We start from the raw sequence: 18874 nt of genomic DNA, 5'->3' as shown, positions 1-18874 counted from the left end.
TTGTGTATCCTCTTCCAGTACGGTTGGATCAGTGTACAGTCCCACCAAATGTGTTTTGTGGTGCCTACCTCTCGTTCACATCTCCAGCACATTCTGGAGTGGTCTGGGTTTACGTGGTGAAGGAGGTGTGGGGTCCTATACCAATGTGTTAGAAGCTTGTAGGCCGTTTCCTGTGTTTTGCTGTGAGTGGAACAGTGGTGTGTAAATGGATTCCCATTCTGCTTCTGTAAGGTGTGTTTCCTAGGGCGGCCTCCCATTTTCCCATGAAGAGGGGTGTCTCGGATGGGGTTTCTGATTGGAGCATGGAGTATAGGAATGACACTCCGTGTGGGAGTGGGTCTGGTTGTGAGCTGACCTTTTCTATTATGGTTCGGTCTCTGGTGAGTGCTGGTCCTTGTGGTAAGGAGCGGACAAAGTTGGTCAGCTGGGTATACCGAAAGTGATGCATAAAGGTCGGGGGCGTCTCTCCCATCATGTCTGTTAGTGTTTTACATTTCCCTCCTTTGAGGAGGTGGTTTATGCGTGGGGATTTGTCCGGGAGGACGTGTTTAAGGGCCCTTGGGTCTAATCCCGGAGGAAAGTCTTCGTTGTGTGTCAGAGGTACGGTGCCATGTTCCCCTTCTTCGCGGTCCTCCTCCACACTCTTATGGTGTGTCTCGTGTATATTGACATTTCGCCCCTGTCGGTTGCGTCTCGGCCCCAGGGAAGTCCTGAGATCGGTCTGCCTGCTTCTGCCTCTTCCACTGTCTTCCATAGCTTGTGTACTCCGTCCTTAGACCATTCCATGATTCTCTGTAGGTGTGTGGCCACGTAGTACTGGTGAAAGTCTGGGAGGGCTAATCCCCCTTTGTCTTTTGGGCGTGTCAGTGTGGAGAATTTCCCTCTAGGCCTCCCTCCATTCCATACGTATTTTATCATTTCTGTTCTGAGCGTGTTGAAGAAGGGGCCCGGTATGGCGATGGGAATGGCCTGGAGGAGGTATAAAAGGCGTGGAAGGAAGTTCATTTTTATGACCTGTACCCTCCGAGTCACGATATGTGCGGGTAGGACCAGTCCCTCAGATCTCTTTGGAACGTGTGCAGTATATCGGCGAAGTTGTCTCTATAGGTCCCTGCTCTGTCTCGTCAACCATATTCCCAAATATCTAATTTTATGTTCGGCCCATTGGAAGGGGAAACTGCTTCAGATGGTATTAGTGAATTTAGACTTGGAGTAGGAGATGCATGGGGGGCTGACAGGTCGAGAATTAGCCTTTGTTTATTTGAGGATTTGTTCGTGACCAGTCCTGTGGGATTAGTTCTCTAGACCGCGAATGGCGGGGAGTCAAAAGGGCCTAACAAGAAACCTTGGTCTATTTCCTTCTGTAGGAGTAGGTCAATAGTGTCGGGTGCTGCTAGGGCTGTCTGTAAGTTTTTACATTCCAGGATCTCTGTAGGCATGTGAACAATACCCGTTTGAAACCCCATCGTAAACCCTGCCACCAAAAAGTCAACGAGATGTTTTGATGGGTGATTACATAAAAGTTCTTTCAGTAGGGAGACATGAAGAGACGTTTGATACTGCTTAAGGAATAGTTTATTGGGGCACATTGCCTTGGCGTGAGCCCTGAAACATATTGAGCAGACATGCAGAAGTCTGCAGGCGCTGTAACCGCAAGTGCCGGTGTTGAAATTGTTACAGACCTGCGATTTGCCCCAAAACACTATATCACGGCCTAGTTTGTCTTTTAGCACCCTGTCAGATCTCCCTGTTGGTACCACATTAGTAGGTGAAAAAACAGCATTCACCTCAGGAGAATTAGGGCACAAATTAGCCGTGTGGGAATTGGATGAACAAATGGCACAAGCTGGAGTTTTCAGGGCCGCAAAGTGCCGGCAAAACAGCTCAGTATCAAGCACACCCCAATCAGCTTGAATATTGAACTGTGCTAGGGTGGCCGACGCCTTCGCGGAAAAAGCACGGTGGTAGTCGTAAAATTACGTACCACCGTACTTGTGCCCCAAATCCACCAGCTTGTGGAGGTAAAGGTCCAATTCTTCCCTCCTATTTGGATATACAGAGCATAGCACGCCCCTGTATATTTCAAAAGCCAGTACAAATTCTGGAATCGATGGCTTCTGATTCAACCTGGGATCTCTGGACTTTAGAACCACCGACACATCCCCATATGCATAGGTCTTATTCTCAAGGACATCTTGTGAGGCTATCAGAAGTGATACCAGATTGATATCCTTTCCTTCCATGATGTCCTTTTTGGTTTTAGTAGGCACCATGTGTGCTGGGTTAATTATATGCGGGTCTTTAAAACTAGTTGGTAAATTACCCGGTAGGGGGTCCAAGCGCACCGCAGCAACTGGGTTCCCTGCAGCCGCAGACGACCTTTGCTGGCTATCCGCATCCATTTTGTAGAGTCTGTCCGTAATATGACCCAAAGAGGTCAGGACTGATGACAAAACTGTATGGATATGTATGTGTGTGTGTATATATATATATATATATATATATATATATGTGTGTGTGTGTGTATATAGATATGTGTGTGTGTATATATATATATATATATATATATATATATATATATATATTGTGGGCAAAGCAACACAGTCCTCTAGGGTAACAGGCATAGAACAACAGTCTCTGGTGCAAAAATGGTGTGGTTTATTTAGAGCGTGCACAAAATCCATACAGCAATCAGTTTGTTCAAAAACTGCAGCACAACAGAAAGGAAAATCTACAAAATAAATCCTAGCTCAAATTTGAGCACTAACTAAACATAAAGAAATGTCCCTTACTAACCAGGGTAATAAACTACACAAATCAAAAATAAGCATTGGTTTCACCAACCTTTAGCACTTTGTTTAGATGCTGCTCTGCATAGACCTGCTCTCTCTCTGCAGGTCAGATTGTATCTGACTCTTTCTGCTCTGAGACCTGCTAATTAAAGCCTCAGCAGTTGCTAATTGGGCAGGTGAATGAGTATAGACTATGGAGGATTCTGGGTCCTAGATACCTTCCTTCTATTACCCTCCCATAGACTCTGTCACATATCCCCCCTGCCAGCTTAGACCCATCGGTCGTAGCGACCTTTGACAACGAACAATGGACTCTGGATAAACCATCTGCATTCCCCTGGTCTTTACCAGCTCTATGCTCCATAGAGAAGTTATATGGCTGAAGACTAAGGAACCACCTAGTTACTCTGGCATTTGTTTCCTTGTTATGTGTCATCCACGTCAATGGCGCATGATCTGTGACAAGATTGAACCTTCTCCCCAACAGATAAAACTTAAGTGTTTCCAGTGCCCATTTTATGGCCAAGCATTCTTTCTCAACCACTGAGTATCTCTGTTCATGGGGATTCAGCTTCTTGCTCAGGTACATAATGGGATGTTCTTCTCCCCTGTGTACCTGAGAAAGAACTGCTCCTAGGCCCACATCAGACGCATCTGTCTGTACCACAAATTATTTTGTAAAGTCAGGGGCAACCAAAATTGGGTCAGCACACAAAACCTCCTTCAGGGTATAAAATGCCTTCTCTACCTCGGGAGTCCACTTGATCATAACTGGGCCTTTTGCCTTAGTTAGTTCTGTCAACGGGTTTGCGATCGTAGCAAAGTTAGGTATGAATCTACGGTAGTAGCCCACTAAGCCCAGAAATGCCTGAACTTGTTTCTTTGTCACAGGACGTGGTCAATCCACAATAGCATCTACCTTACTTTTCTGTGGTTTCAGGAGACCCCTCCCAATAGTGTAGCCCAAATACCGTATATACTCGAGTATAAGCCGAGTTTTTCAGCACATTTTTTGTGCTGAAAAACCCCAACTCGGCTTATACTCAAGTCAATAGTCTGTATTATGGCAATTTTCATTGCCATAATACAGACTGGGGGCTGCAGAGATGTTACTTACCTCTCCTGCAGCTCCTGTCAGCTCTCTCCTTCTCCGCGCCGTCCGTTCAGCACCTCGGTCAGCTCCCAGTGTAAATCTCTCTCGCGAGACTTACAGTGTGAGCTGACAGAGGGAGCTGACCGGACGGCGCGGAGGAGGAGAGAGCTGACAGGAGCTGCAGGAGAGGTAAGTAACATCTCTGCAGCCCCCACAGCCCCCCCACTGAACTACCAACCCCACTGGACCACCAGGGAAGGAGCCCCCCTCCCTGGCCAGCTAGCAAGCAGGGAGGGGGGACGAAACAAAAATAAATTAATAAGAAAATAATAATTAAAAAAAATAAATAACATTACAAATAATAAATAATAATAAAAAAATATGAAAATAATTAAAAAAAATAATAAGTAAATAAAAAAAAATAATGAAAAAAAATATTAAAATAATGTTAAAAAAATTAATAAAATTGCCCACCCCCCAAGGCTCTGCAACACACACATACACACACACACACACACACACACACACACACACACACACACTGCATTCATACACACTGCATTCATACACACTGCATTCATACACACTGCACTCATACACACTGCACTCATACACACTGCACTCATACACACTGCACTCATACACACTGCACTCATACACACTGCACTCATACACACTGCACTCATACACACTGCACTCATACACACTGCACTCATACACACTGCACTCATACACACACTGCACTCATACACACACACGCACTCATACACACACACGCACTCATACACACACGCACTCATACACACACACGCACTCATACACACACGCACTCATACACACACTGCACTCATACACACACTGCACTCATACACACACGCACTCATACACACACTGCACTCATACACACACTGCACTCATACACACACTGCACTCATACACACACTGCACTCATACACACACTGCACTCATACACACACACACACACACACACACACACACACACACACACACACACACACACACGCTGCACTCATATACACACACGCTGCACTCATATACACACGCTGCATTCATTATATACACACACTGGAAATAAATATTCAATTAATATAATTTTTTTAGGATCTAATTTTATTTAGAAATTTACCAGTAGCTGCTGCATTTCCCACCCTAGTCTTATACTCGAGTCAATAAGTTTTCCCAGTTTTTTGGGGTAAAATTAGGGGCCTCGGCTTATATTCGGGTCGGCTTATACTAGAGTATATACGGTACTTAGCCTCCTCCAAACCTATCGTACATTTGGATGGATTGGCAGTTAGACCTGCATCTCGTATAGACTTTATTACTGCCTGAACTCGGGGAAGGTGTGTTTCCCAATCCGTACTGTGTATAACCACATCGTCAAGGTAGGCAGCCGCGTATTCACTATGGGGCCTAAGGATTCTATCCATCATTCTTTGGAAGGTGGCAGGTTCACCATGCAACCCAAAAGGTAAGACTATATAGTGAAATAAACCATCTGGTGTGGAAAAAGCAGTTTTTTCTTTGGCCTGCTCCATTAAGGGAACTTGCCAGTAACCTTTAGTCAGATCTAATGTAGTCAGATATCTGGACCGTCCTAATCTCTCTATTAGGTCATCAACCCTAGGCATGGGATAAGCGTCAAATTTTGATATCTCATTTAATTTTCTGAAATCATTACAGAATCTGATTTCTCCATTTGGCTTGGGTACCAACACTATAGGATTACTCCATTCACTTTGGATTCCTCGATAACCCCTAGCTCAAGCATCTTTCGGACCTCTGCTTTGATGGCTTCTTTTCTGGCCTCTGGGATTCGGTAGGGTTTTAAGTTAACCCTTTTTCCAGGTTCCGTAATTGTCATGTTTAATAACATGAGTTTTTCCGGGTACTGGAGCAAACACATCCCGATTTCTAAGAACAAACTCTCGGACCTCATTTCTCTGAGGTGCTAGAGTGTGAGCAATGTTAACCTCTGGTACTTTGTCTACTTTGGTCAGAGGAACTTTTTTTTTTTTTTTATATTCTTTATTTTTGCAGTGCGTAAAGATTTCACAAGCAGGCGTGAGGTGCCCCGAGAGCAGTCCTCAGGCAAATTCCTCGCTAAACATGCGGGGCAAGAGATTAACAGGCACATTTTTATATTATATGCAGTTTAGTTTCGATTGTTAAGAGTAGGTTTGTATAGTAATAAAGCTTGGTCAGTGTTTAAGCTAGGCTATGGTCAACACAAGATTATGCATATATACAACATTAGCTATATAGACAGGCTAGTCATGCTTTGGCTAAATAACTGGCTTCAACAATGACGCTCAAGTGGTTACACATGCTTATAATAAAAAAGAAATTAAAACTAAGATGATTCACCAGCTCATTGGGTGTTTTAGATCTGGAGTGCCAGGTAATTGTAATCCCTGGCACAGTGGATGACCCCGGGTGGTGAGGGCTGCAGGGACTACTGGTAGTGTTCGCGGCTGGGCAAGGGGCTGGCAATGCCCCCCCGATAGGTGTAGTCCCCAGGCCAGTCCGTGCCCGTCAAGCCTTTGTTGTCTCCTGTTGCTGGGTCATATCATCTTGGGTGGAGGCTAGGAAGGGCTGGAGCTGTATGCTCAAGTGTCGTGCAGCCGTCGCTCCTATCTGTGTGCCGGCGTTAGGGGGAGTGAGTGAGGCTTCTTATCTTAGGGTACTCTCCTCTGATTACCGCTGTGATTTGTTTGCCACCAGCCTCTTCAGCTTCTGCTGCTCGGTCGCTGTTGGAGACACTCGGTATTGCGCAGTGTCCCTATGATGTGGCCTCTGAGCTGCAATCATCATGTTGTGTTGCTTGCGTTTCTCATGACAGAATTGCGAAAGCTTGACTCACAGCAGTTCCAGTTGACGATGAAATACCCCTCCATCTTTAGTTAGGTGCTTTGCAGACAGTTGAGTCAGACATGAACGGGGCATTCTTTAGAGAAGTCCCTCTGCCACAATTATTAACACAACAGGACCTGAATGTTGCAGTACTTGATCTGCCCAGTGTAGTCCGCTGCCATGGTGGTCTCGATCAGTTCGATCAGGCAGGTAGTTTGCGCACATGGTTGGCGTGCGGCGGCCATCTTGTGGAGCTTTGCCCAGTGGATTTCACTCGCCAGAGTGGTTGTGTGGACCCAGCTTAGGGTGGTATGTGGTGCCCTTGCAGACCGGGATGACCGGTCCAGAGGGTGGGGGGGGAAAGCGAGACACCGACAGGAGACCCGGGAGAGCGTCCGTCTCATCCCGGCTCAAGCTCCAGCGGGCTCTGGGCCCTTGTCGGGTTTCTGTCTGTGCTGGGCAGAGTCTTGGGTTTTATCCCCGCATGCCCCTCGGGTGAGGGTCAGAGTAGTCACCGTTGTGGCTCTTAGTTTGTGGTTGACCTCCAGTTTGCTCCGATTTTCGGGCCCTGGAGCGGGAGCTCAGACAGAACATGTCTGATCCCGTCGGCGGTCAGGCCCCGCCCCCCCAGAGGAACTTTATCTGTCATGGCCATCAAGGCCTCTCTGTCTGTCCAGGGTTTAAGTAAATTTATGTGGTATATTTGTTCGGGCTTTCTTCTACCAGGTTGTCTCACCTTATAATTAACCTCATTGACTTGTTCAATGATCTCGTATGGGCCATGCCAGTTTGCCAGGAATTTACTTTCTACTGTGGGGATTAGTACCATAACCCTGTCTCCAGGTTGAAAGACCCTAAGTCTAGCATTCCTGTTATAACTAGCTTCCTGAGCTCTCTCCATATTTTCCTTGACAATTGGCATTATGGCCTCAATGCGATCCTGCATTTGTGCCACATGTTCAATAACACTCCTATGAGGCGTGTGTTCCTGTTCCCATGTTTCCTTCGCAACATCAAGGAGACCTCTAGGATGTCTGCCATATAATAATTCAAAAGGTGAGAACCCTGTGGAAGCTTGGGGGACTTCTCTGATAGCAAACATTAGATATGGGAGCAAACAATCCCAATTCTTACCATCTTTATCAATTACCTTACGGAGCATTGCTTTTAATGTCTTATTAAATCTTTCCACTAACCCATCAGTTTGTGGGTGATACACTGAAGTTTTCAATTGTCTAATCTTCAATAAGTTACATAGCTCTTTCATCACTCGTGACATGAAAGGAGTACCTTGGTCTGTAAGTACTTCTCTAGGTAGTCCAACCCGGCTGAACATAAACATTAACTCTCTGGAAATGGTTTTAGCTGAGGTATTTCTTAAAGGTATAGCTTCGGGATACCGGGTAGCATAATCCAGTACTACCAATATATATTGGTGCCCCCTAGCGGATTTAAGTAAAGGACCAACCAGGTCCATAGCAATTCTTTCAAATGGGACTTCTATAATAGGAAGAGGAATGAGGGGATTACGGAAAGTTTGGAATGGAGCCTTTCTTTGGCATTCTGGGCATGACTTGCAAAATCGCTCTATAGCAGAGTAAATTCCTGGCCAGTAAAATCTTCTTAGTATTCTCTCTGGTTTTTTCAATCCCAAGATGCCCCCCCAATACATGGCTGTGAGCTAGTTTTAAGACTAGGTTTCTGTGGGATTGAGGTACCAGTAATTGCTCAACCTCTTCAACCACCCTCCTCTCTACTCTGTAAAGTAAATTATTTTTTTCCCTTCAGATTAGAGGCAGTGCTTATACCAATGGGATTTCATCTAGAGGGATAAAAAACAGGCAGGCAATCTCCAAAACTTTTCAAGGACTTCCCCCAATTAACCTTTGGCCTTATAAATAGCTTCCTATCCAAGACATCCCCAGTTCTTTGGGGAGGGTGTCAGGTCAGGTTTTCTCCCTAGAAGAATGGTGAGAGGGCTGAGGCTTTGGAGGCTCTACTTCTTTCAAATACATTTTTCAGAGATCAGCCAGGGTTAACACTCCAGACGGCTGTAGCCCCCGGGTCGTATTAATTCCGTCTATACCGAGCCAGGTGCCGGGCAGACGATGGTGCGCTTTTGGGCACTGGCTGGGTAGTCCTGGCGGTGGAAGACTCATACAGGTTATGTTTATTTCCACCGTAGAATCGCGAAATGCAGGACATGCGTAATGTGATTTTAAAATTCAGGCGCCAATATCTTTGTTTCTTCTCTCCGGGGTCAAGATATTGGTTTCCAGGACTTAGAGAGGCTGTTTACCCAGCAGCAACTAACTGTTTGCCAGGTGCACTCAGAATTTGTTGCAAGTGTGTTCTCACCAACCTCCAACACACTCTGAGGACATTTAAGGTAAGACTTTTTGCTTTATCTTAAATGACTCTAGCCTGAAATAGTCATTATTTCCCATAAGTTGGGAAATTCAAGAAAAGGCTTCCTAATTTTGGTTACTGCAGGGTTTGCAGCAAACAGGTTTTGTAATGCAGTTGCAGCTATTCTATCTGCTCTAGCCTCTGCTCCACAAATACGGCTAAGGAAAGCTTCTATCAGGTAAGGCTGTTGGTTGGAATTGCAATTTTATATTTATTCCAGCGGAGTCTGCATCAAACAGGTTTTGTAAAGCAGTTGCAGCTATTCTATCTGCTCTAGCCTCTGCTCCCCAAATACGGCTAAGGAAAGCCTCTATCAGGTAAGGCTGTTGGTTGGAATTGCAATTTTAAGAATTACTTCTGATATTGATTCCAGCAGAGTCTGCATCAAACAGATTTTGTAAATTCAGTTGCAGATATTCTGTCTGCTCTAGCCTCTGCTTCCCAAATGCGGCTAATGAAAGCCTATAGCAGGTAAGGCTGTTGTTTGGTATTCCAAATTTAAAGTACTTCTTCTGCTATTGATTCCTGCAGAGCCTGCATCAAACAGGTTGTAGTACGGTTTGCAGATATTTGTTCTGTTCTAGCCTCTGTTTCCCAATTACGGCTAAGGAAAGCCTGGATAGAAACATAGAATGTGACGGCAAATGAGAACCATTAGGCCCATCTAGTCTGCCCAGTTTTCTAAATACTTTTATTAGTCTCTGGCCTTATCTTATAGTTAGGATGGCCTTATGCCTATCCCACGCAGGCTTAAATTCCTTTACTGTGTTAAATCAGGGATATTGTCTTATTCTGACTGGATATCTATGTAATCAGTCTCGCTTCCGCCATTAAAGATGGTAACCTGTATGAACTAGTCTTCATAAGAATTTATTTCTTCCTCATGTTTCTGGGTTTGAAGAAAATTCTAGTACGACTGCAAACCTATGGATCATGGTGTAGTCTACGACCATATCAGTCTGTAAATGCCTGATTTGGTCAGATCTCAGAAGCCCACCAGTCTTGGGCCTGGTTAGTACTTGTATGGGAGACTAACTAGGAACCTCAGGTGCCGTAAGTAAATTCCACCAGTTTCAATTTGTTCCCTGCAAATAGATACGATATGACTGAGTTGGTTTTCTGCCTAAGTTTATCTGCATTTTTCAGTTTAAGTAAATGTTTTTTAAGAAAATGTTTATGGCAATTGCCGCTTGAGATGCTCTCACTATGTAAAATATTGCCATCCATAAATTTTGTTGAATCTCTACAATTCTGCTTCCTCAGGGGCATCTAATGAAATTTTGTACCCCAGCCCCTAAAGGTTAGGGTGTTTCGACAGCATACAAGTGGATGCTAATCAATCTTCTGATAAATAATTCCCCTTTCAGGAAGTGTACGGTTCTGGTGTTTGTCAAGGAACAGTTCAGGTGTATATATTTTGGCAAGGATTTTGACTCTCAGAGAATGGTAATTCCCTGAGGGAAAAATTGTGGTTCTCTCTGGCATTATCACCTGAAATCTTTCTGCTTTTTCAGGAGACAGATTCTGGGGAAATATTATTGGTTCCTGTCTTGTAAGAACCTGCTTGGTCTCTTCAGCTTCTTTAGGTATAGCACTGTTTACAGGTCCTTCAGTGGCCAGTTTTGGTTACTAATAAGATTTTGCAGTAAAATCCTATTCTTCGGTCATTCCTTTCTGAACCAGGCAGAAATAAAAGATGCCAGACGATCCTTTCTTTGGTTCTAGTTCTCAAATCGATTGTCCACAATTTTACATCTGATGTTTCAGGTCTCCGCTAGGTTCTCATAGGGAGATAGGGAATTTAGCTGAGATGATTTGTAAAATCTTATCCGACTACATAGGACTGAAGGCTAGCTGGATAGCTCTTTGCCTTTCAGATAAAGACCAGGTATTTTCTTATCCGGATCTGGTCAGATAGTTCCACATTCGTTAGCAATTATGTACATACAAGGTCATCTTGTTTGAAAAATCTTGTTCCTGGATTTGCTTGGATTAGTTTCTTAGATCTGTTCACTTATGCACTGAACTTAATATTCCTCTGTTTAGTGGTATCATTAAGTAGTCAACAGTTAATACCAAGCAGATTGGTTCAGACTCCTTAATCTTCACTCTAACGATAGTAAGAATTTGATTTTCCAGTTATGGAACTGGGACTTCTAGATCAAACAGCATGAAGTGTTTCGTTGGATAGGCTAGGACAGAGCCGTATGCTTTGGTTTCCTTTTCTTTTTTGTGTATTCCAGTCTAACCTATAGTTTCCTCCTGGTACTCTATTCCCCAAGATCCTATAGGATGGGAAAGGTGAGAATGATAGTCTTCCTCCCTTGGTGGCAAGTAGCGGTTTCACCATTCATCTAAAATGTTCCACAGGTATTTTTGGGGACCGTAACTGTAAATAGTCATCCTGGAATTCTCAAGGTTACCGCTTCTCAAAATTGTAATTCAATCTGACTACCTGGTTTATGTGTACCAGATACTGAAGGATAAGGTTTTGTCTCAGGATATTATTGACAAGTTCTTTTACTATAAATGGATCTTGTTCCAAAATGTATTCCAAGTATGGAAGGTGTTGTTTTTTTAAGATATTGGTCCTTAGAAAAACAGGCGTCCGCTTCAAAGTTTTAACCTCTTCTTTCTTCTTCGGATGGGCTTTGCGTATGGTTTAAAGCCAGAGCCCCTCAAGGTCGAATTTCGTTTATCAGTTGATTTTCAGAGGTTGGTCTCCAGATCACCAGTATCTGCTAGGCTCTTTGTGGTTTGTTCCTGTCTTCAGGGAATCTTTTCCGCACGGGATCTTCTTTTGGGGTTTGTTACTCTGCTGATTGGAGTCTTTAGTCTAGGTCTTTGGGGGTAGTTGCCCAAATTATTTTGGAAAGGACTTCAAGTTTCTGTTTTCAGCAGGAGAAAGAGGAGTTAAATTGGATTCGTTAATTTTTCTCTATCTTCCATCTAACACTATTTTTCTAACTTTTCCCAACAGCGTTCTAGGGTCTTGGAAGTCTAATTCCACTGCCTGGGCGTTTAGTTTTCGTCTACGTTGCCTTAAATGTCTGCATTCGTTAGTTTTCTCATCTAACACCTTTGAAGCTCCTTCGATCAGTTTTGTTCAGATCGGTTGCCTGAGGTTTTCTGCTATACGCTCTCTCGTTCTCATAACAGCCACGAGGTGTTTTCTAAACTCACTTTGGTCTGTTGTTCTTGGTAGATGCAACTTTGGTTGCAGATTTTTTGCAGTGAGACTTGAGTCCCGCCCTAAGGGATTGCTTTTGGAGATCCCAGTCTTAAAGCACTGCCTCTAATCTGAAGGGAAAAACAATTTTTACTAACTGTAAATTTCTTTTTCCTGAAGATTAGAGGCAGTGCTTACTTCCCCCCATATTTGTTCATAGTCTGAGTGGTACGGTTGGTCGGCTTTTGTATTTTCTGGGGATGTCTTGGATAGGAAGCTATTTATAAGGCCAAAGGTTAATTGGGGGAGGTCCTTGAAAAGTTTTGGAGATTGCCTGCCTGTTTTTTATCCCTCTAGATGAAATCCCATTGGTATAAGCACTGCCTCTAATCTTCAGGAAAAAGAAATTTACGGTAAGTAAAATTTATGTTTTTTCTGCAAAATAGGGAAGGGACAATTGGGTTTCCGGGTTAACAGGAGTATCTTCCACTACCTGAACATTGTTACGGGCAGCTACCGATGTTTGATCCTCCCATTGGGCAGCCCTAAAATTTCCTGAGCTAATACCTAGATGATGGAACTCCACCTCTTCCCTTAGATTGTCTACTTGGGAGGAATCACTTTCATTGTGTTCCCCTTCCTCACCCAAACATACGACAGTGGGTTCATTTTCACTATATTGCTCCAAATCAATCGTAGAAAAAGGGAAACCATTCTCTAACCCCACTGTTTCTGCCTCTACCTCTGTACGTTTATCCTGTTTTATTACAGTATCTACCCAAATTTTCCGAAAGAGGGGAAAATCACGCCCCAATACAGCATCATAAGGCAATGATGGTACCACCCCAACTCTGTTTTATCACCCCTACCGCGGTAGCAAATTCCACCTCGGCCGTGGGGTACATGTGGGTGTCACCATGTATGCATATTATATCGAACACGTGAATTTTATCTACTTGCTCACTCTGAAGTAAAGATCTCTTTACCAATGAAACCTCACTCCCAGAATCTAAGAGTGCTTGCACACTCCTCCCCTTCATATTTACAGATTTGACATGATTAATACCACCAGTACTTGTTAAAGCAGACATTTGTGTGTATACCAACATTGCACCATGTTTCTCCCCCCTCCCCAAATTACATTCCATAGGTTCATCAGTCTGTGGACAGTTACGTGCAATATGTCCAATCTCCTGACATCTATAACACTTTATCTCTTTCTCAGTCTGGCCTTGTGGGTCTGTACAGAATCTTTTTTTCCATTGGTTTCTTTAAACCCACCAGACTTCTTTGAAGGTATCCTGTTACCTTGCAATTTGGCGTTGAGGTAAGGTTCTTTACTCTGAGTTTCATTAGCAAACCGGTATCTCTCTGTCAAGTTCATCATTTCTTCAGGGTCCTTTGGATCCGCTTGACTGACCCATTTCCGTAGCGCTATCGGCACACTCCTGAGGAAGCGATCCATAACTACCTTTTCAATGATTACTGCAGCAGAGTTGATTTCTGGCTGTAGCCACTTCTGGGCAAGTCTCAAGAGGTCATACATTTGTGACCTAGTAGGTTTCTCGGTATCATAAACCCAAGCATTATATCTTTGGGCTCGCACTGCAGGCGTAACTCCAAGCCGTGTTAGTATTTCCGCTTTCAATCGGTCATAGTCTTGTGCTTGGCTGAGAGGCAAATCATCATACGCTTTTTGTGATTCTCCACTGAGGCAAGGGGCTAATAATCCTGCCCACTGACCTGGAGGCCATCCTTCTCGGGTAGCAATACTTTCAAAGGTTGTCAGGTAAGCCTCCATGTCATCAACCTCACTCACTTTATGTAAAAAGTCAGTAACTCTAATCCGGCGCCCCATATCCGTAGTAGGGGTAGTTACACTTGACAGCATGGTTTGTTGCAAAGCACTTGTTAGTCTGTCTCTGTCTTCCCGCTGAGTTTCCATAATGCAGTCTATTTGTGTGGCCAATAAGCGGTTTGTCTCCTGTTGGACCACAACAGCCTGTCGCTGTGTCTCCATGAGGCTACTGATCTGCGCCGCTGTTACACGGTTTGTGTCATGCTGGGTAGTAGTAGCCTGTACCAAGGCTTTTACTAATTCTTCCATCTTGCTTGTTGGTTTTTTTTTTTTTTTTTTTTTTCAGCCACTTGGTAAATACCACACACCACACCTGCAGGCCTCTGTTTCAAACAACCAGTCTCGGTTTGCAGAGTTGCAGTACCTTAGGCCTTGTAACGGAGCTCCGTGTACTCCGACCGAGTACCCTCCGTTGATGGATGCTCCTAGCGCTCTCAGAGAACTCCAAGCACTGCAGACGACACCACAACCACCGCAGACTCCACAACCGCCGTAGCTTAACTGGAGCCGCGCCGTCTTCCTTCCACCCTGGATCGGCTTCTGTCCTCCAGGACCGTGTGGGGAAGACCTCTCCTCCAGGAGAGCGTATCCGGAACAAGCTCTTAAAAGAGCTAAGTGATTAAGCTCAGGGGAATATGCAGAGCATAGCAATCCCCAGTGTGATACAGCAATTCCCTCCAATAACGAGACAAGGCTACGTTTTGAAGGGTCAAGAAGAACTGAGGACTGGAACACCCAGCCTGCTTTTTATTACAAAAAGGTACACACAGGACACTCCCAGGGGGAGGTTGAAATTAACCAATCACATACATGGTACCACCCCCACGTCTCCTCCCCTCAGATAAACATATAACATAATTATAGCATACAGTAAAAATGCAGTTTTCACACATACACTGTAACTTTAAAACTATACATTCAATCTCCATAAAAATTACATATTTGAACACAGCATACATCAAACATAAACACTCCCAAAAATCAGCCAAATCCCTCCAGTGGATCAAAAGTTAGCTGGAGGTCCCTTTATGACCGACCGCAAGCACAATTTCCTGCCCAAAACAGTTCCATAGATTTGGGCTGTGCGGTCGGTCAATTTAATGCGGAAAAACGACTAAGTCCCATTTCGAACGGGACTTAGTCTCTGGAGCTGAAAAACGGAGTGTAGGTGAAGGTAAGGGTCAGCGGTGTTCGGTAAAATGTGTAGCCGATTTCAGTTCCACAGAATCTTTAGCATACACCGCTGACCGCGTTCGACTGAACAAAGATGGCCGCCGCCACGTGCAATTAACCTGCAGTAACCTCACAGCCTGGGAGGTAAATTGCCTGCACACTTTAACTTCTGGGTGGTCCGCCTGTGTGGTACTTGGTTCAGTAAGCCCTATATACTGAACCAAGTGGGAGAAAGCCAGGGACAAGTTATTTTACAGGTCTGGGGACATAGTCTTAAAGGGGTATTGTTCAGCAAAGTCACAATATGTCCCCAGACGGTTCTTAAAGGGCCATACACACCCAATAAAAGTTAATAAGTTTTCAGGCGCACAATCTTCCAGGGGCCATAGTCATGAGGAAGGAGGCTGGCAAATAGGCTTCTCCACAATCCAGGGAAGCAGGGCAATTTTCCTTTGAAAGGGCCAGTTACAAATAGCGATTTGTAACAGGCCTCTATACCCACAGACCGTATAAATGTGCTTTAAATGCCGCATCCTCCACCATCTTGTGACCTTTATGGGCAAAGCAACACAGTCCTCTAGGGTAACAGGCATAGAACAACAGTCTCTGGTGCAAAAATGGTGTGGTTTATTTAGAGTGTGCACAAAATCCATACAGCAATCAGTTTGTTCAAAAACTGCAGCACAACAGAAAGGAAAATCTACAAAATAAATCCTAGCTCAAATTTGAGCACTAACTAAACATAAAGAAATGTCCCTTTCTAACCAGGGTAATAAACTACACAAATCAAAAATAAGCATTGGTTTCACCAACCTTTAGCACTTTGTTTAGATGCTGCTCTGCACAGACCTGCTCTCTCTCTGCAGGTCAGATTGTATCTAACTCTTTCTGCTCTGAGACCTGCTAATTAAAGCCTCAGCAGTTGCTAATTGGGCAGGTGAATGAGTATAGACTATGGAGGATTCTGGGTCCTAGATACCTTCCTTCTATTACCCTCCCATAGACTCTATCACAATATATATATGTGTGTGTATGTATGTATGTATGTATGTATGTGTGTGTATATATATATATATATATATATATATATATATATATATATATATATATACTTTTTTGTGTTCTATAAAAACAATCTGACCCTGAAGCATTTTCAATGTAAAACACTACCATTTCAGAGAAAAGGCAGTGTTTTTCTTTGCTGGCTAGTAACACCTCTAGTGGCAGTCACTCAGGCGGCCACTAGAGAGACCTGTGTCAGTGCTGCACAGTGGGCAACACCTATGTTCAGCGTCTCCACGCTCTGCATGGAGGAGCTGAATGTTACCCATAGATAACATGTGCAGTATCCTCCCAATGTTTCCTATGGGAAAGCATTGGCTTGGCTGAGATCATAAAGATTGAAGATCTCCGCCATGGAGGGGGACCAGCCGATGCAAAACTGGCATGGGAAATAAGGTAGGTAAAATCACCCTTACCATGTAATCGGAGAGGAGCAGATACACACACACACTCACTCACTCACTCACAAATTTACATGTTTATTTTCCTTTATGTCCAACCAGCCTCCCCACCTTTGGGAGAGATGAGTTGATCTTTCCCTGGGGTGTAGTGGGGCTGCTTTCTAATCTTCCTGCAGTTCCTCTCCACTCCCCTGCATGCTCTCTGTAGTGATACCGGGGCCGGATTGACATCTTATTCCGTTCCCGGCATCACAAAGCCGCTGTCACGACACTCCTTAGTTAATATGCCCTCGTGCAGTACTCACACTTACCACTGTTTATGTTTGGCACTGTTTCTCATTTCTTTTTGTTAAGCACTACACCTGGCCCTTGTTTAGCACCTATATATTCTAGTTTCTCCCCTAACTCCCTGTCAGATCATTATCCTTCATCCTGTACCTGCTGTTTCCTGGTTCCCGTGATTCTGACTCCTTGCTCCTGTGTCTTGTATCCTGATCCTGTGTTCCTGTTCCGATGTCCTTATGGTCCTGTGTTCTCGTCTCTGCCTGGTCCTTCGTCTTGTGCCTCCCGTTCCAGTTTTCGCTTGCAGTGTTCCTGCCTATACTCCATTTCCAGTGATTCTGACCTTGCTGCCTTATTTTCGTGTGACCTTCTTTGGGCTTTGCTCCTTGGTGTCTTTTATTTAGTGCTTGGTGGCTTAGGATCTGTGCCCCACTTATATTCTGTGGTGGCTGCACTATCCTGCCTAAGGCCTTTACTTTTGCCTAAGGACTATCACGTGTACTATGCCTGCTCTATTGTATTTATATTGATTTCTTGTATATATTTATATATATTCGTGGCATTGTACGTATTTTGTATATAATATACTTTGGTTTTCTTTAATACATTTTCTTGATTGCTCCATTCATCGTGTCCTTGCATTATTTCTCTGCTAAGTTGGTTCCCACATTTAAAGGGACAGTGCTGTCGCAGGGCAGCACCCCTTCATGTCCTTACAGCCGCACAGAGAGGTGCTGCAGGAAGATTACTGCTCCCTTGCTTGCTGGCTCACTCAGCTGTCTTTAGTGCTCCAATGTTCCCTTTAGCTAAGGGGATGACAAATCCCAGGCGCATGGTTGAAATTTTTAGTTGCCATGGCCACCTGTCGTCTGTGATTTGTGGAGCCCTGCTTTAAAAAGTCTATAATTTTTTTTTTTTAATTTTGAATACCGTATATACTCGAGTATAAGCCGACCCGAATATAAGCCGAGGCCCCTAATTTTACCCCTAAAAATTGGGAAAACTTATTGACTCGAGTATAAGACTAGGGTGGGAAATGCAGCAGCTGCTGGTAAATTTCTAAATAAAATTAGATCCTTAAAAAATTATATTAATTGAATATTTATTTACAGTGTGTGTATGAGAATGCAGTGTGTATATGAGTGCAGTGTGTATATGAGTGCAGTGTGTATATGAATGCAGTGTGTGTGTATGAGAATGCTGTGTGTATGAGTGCAGTGTGTGTGTGAGAATGCTGTGTATGAGTGCAGTGTGTGTGTGAGAATGCTGTGTATGAGTGCAGTGTGTGTGTATGAGTGCAGTGTGTGTGTATGAATGCAGTGTGTGTGTGTGTGTGTGTATGAGTGCAGTGTGTGTGTGTGTGTGTGTATGAATGCTGTGTGTATGAATGCAGTGTGTGTGTGTGTGTATGAATGCAGTGTGTGTGTATGAGTGCAGTGTGTGTGTGTGTGTGTGTGTATGAGTGCAGTGTGTGTGTATGAGTGCAGTGTGTGTGTATGAATGCAGTGTGTGTGTGTGTGTGTGTATGAATGCTGTGTGTATGAATGCAGTGTGTGTGTGTATGAATGCAGTGTGTGTGTGTGTATGAGTGCAGTGTGTGTGTGTGTGTGTGTATGAGAATGCAGTGTGTGTGTATGAGAATGCAGTGTGTGTATGAGTGCAGTGTGTGTGTATGAATGCAGTGTGTGTATGTGTGTAATGCAGAGTGTGATGCAGAGCCTTGGTGGGGGGGTGGGCATTTTTATTTTTTAATTATTATTT

The 18874-nt window shown here is 44.0% G+C and overlaps 1 protein-coding gene across 1 annotated transcript in view; it reads left to right on the top strand.

Moving 5' to 3' along the window:
* Positions 1–18874, top strand: part of PMM2 (phosphomannomutase 2) — a 366613-nt gene that overhangs the window by 19539 nt on the left and 328200 nt on the right. The window lies entirely within an intron of this gene.

This window comes from Pelobates fuscus, chromosome 8 (genome assembly GCF_036172605.1).
Source record: "Pelobates fuscus isolate aPelFus1 chromosome 8, aPelFus1.pri, whole genome shotgun sequence".
NCBI lineage: Eukaryota > Metazoa > Chordata > Amphibia > Anura > Pelobatidae > Pelobates > Pelobates fuscus.
This window is presented reverse-complemented; position numbering and strand designations above follow the sequence as displayed.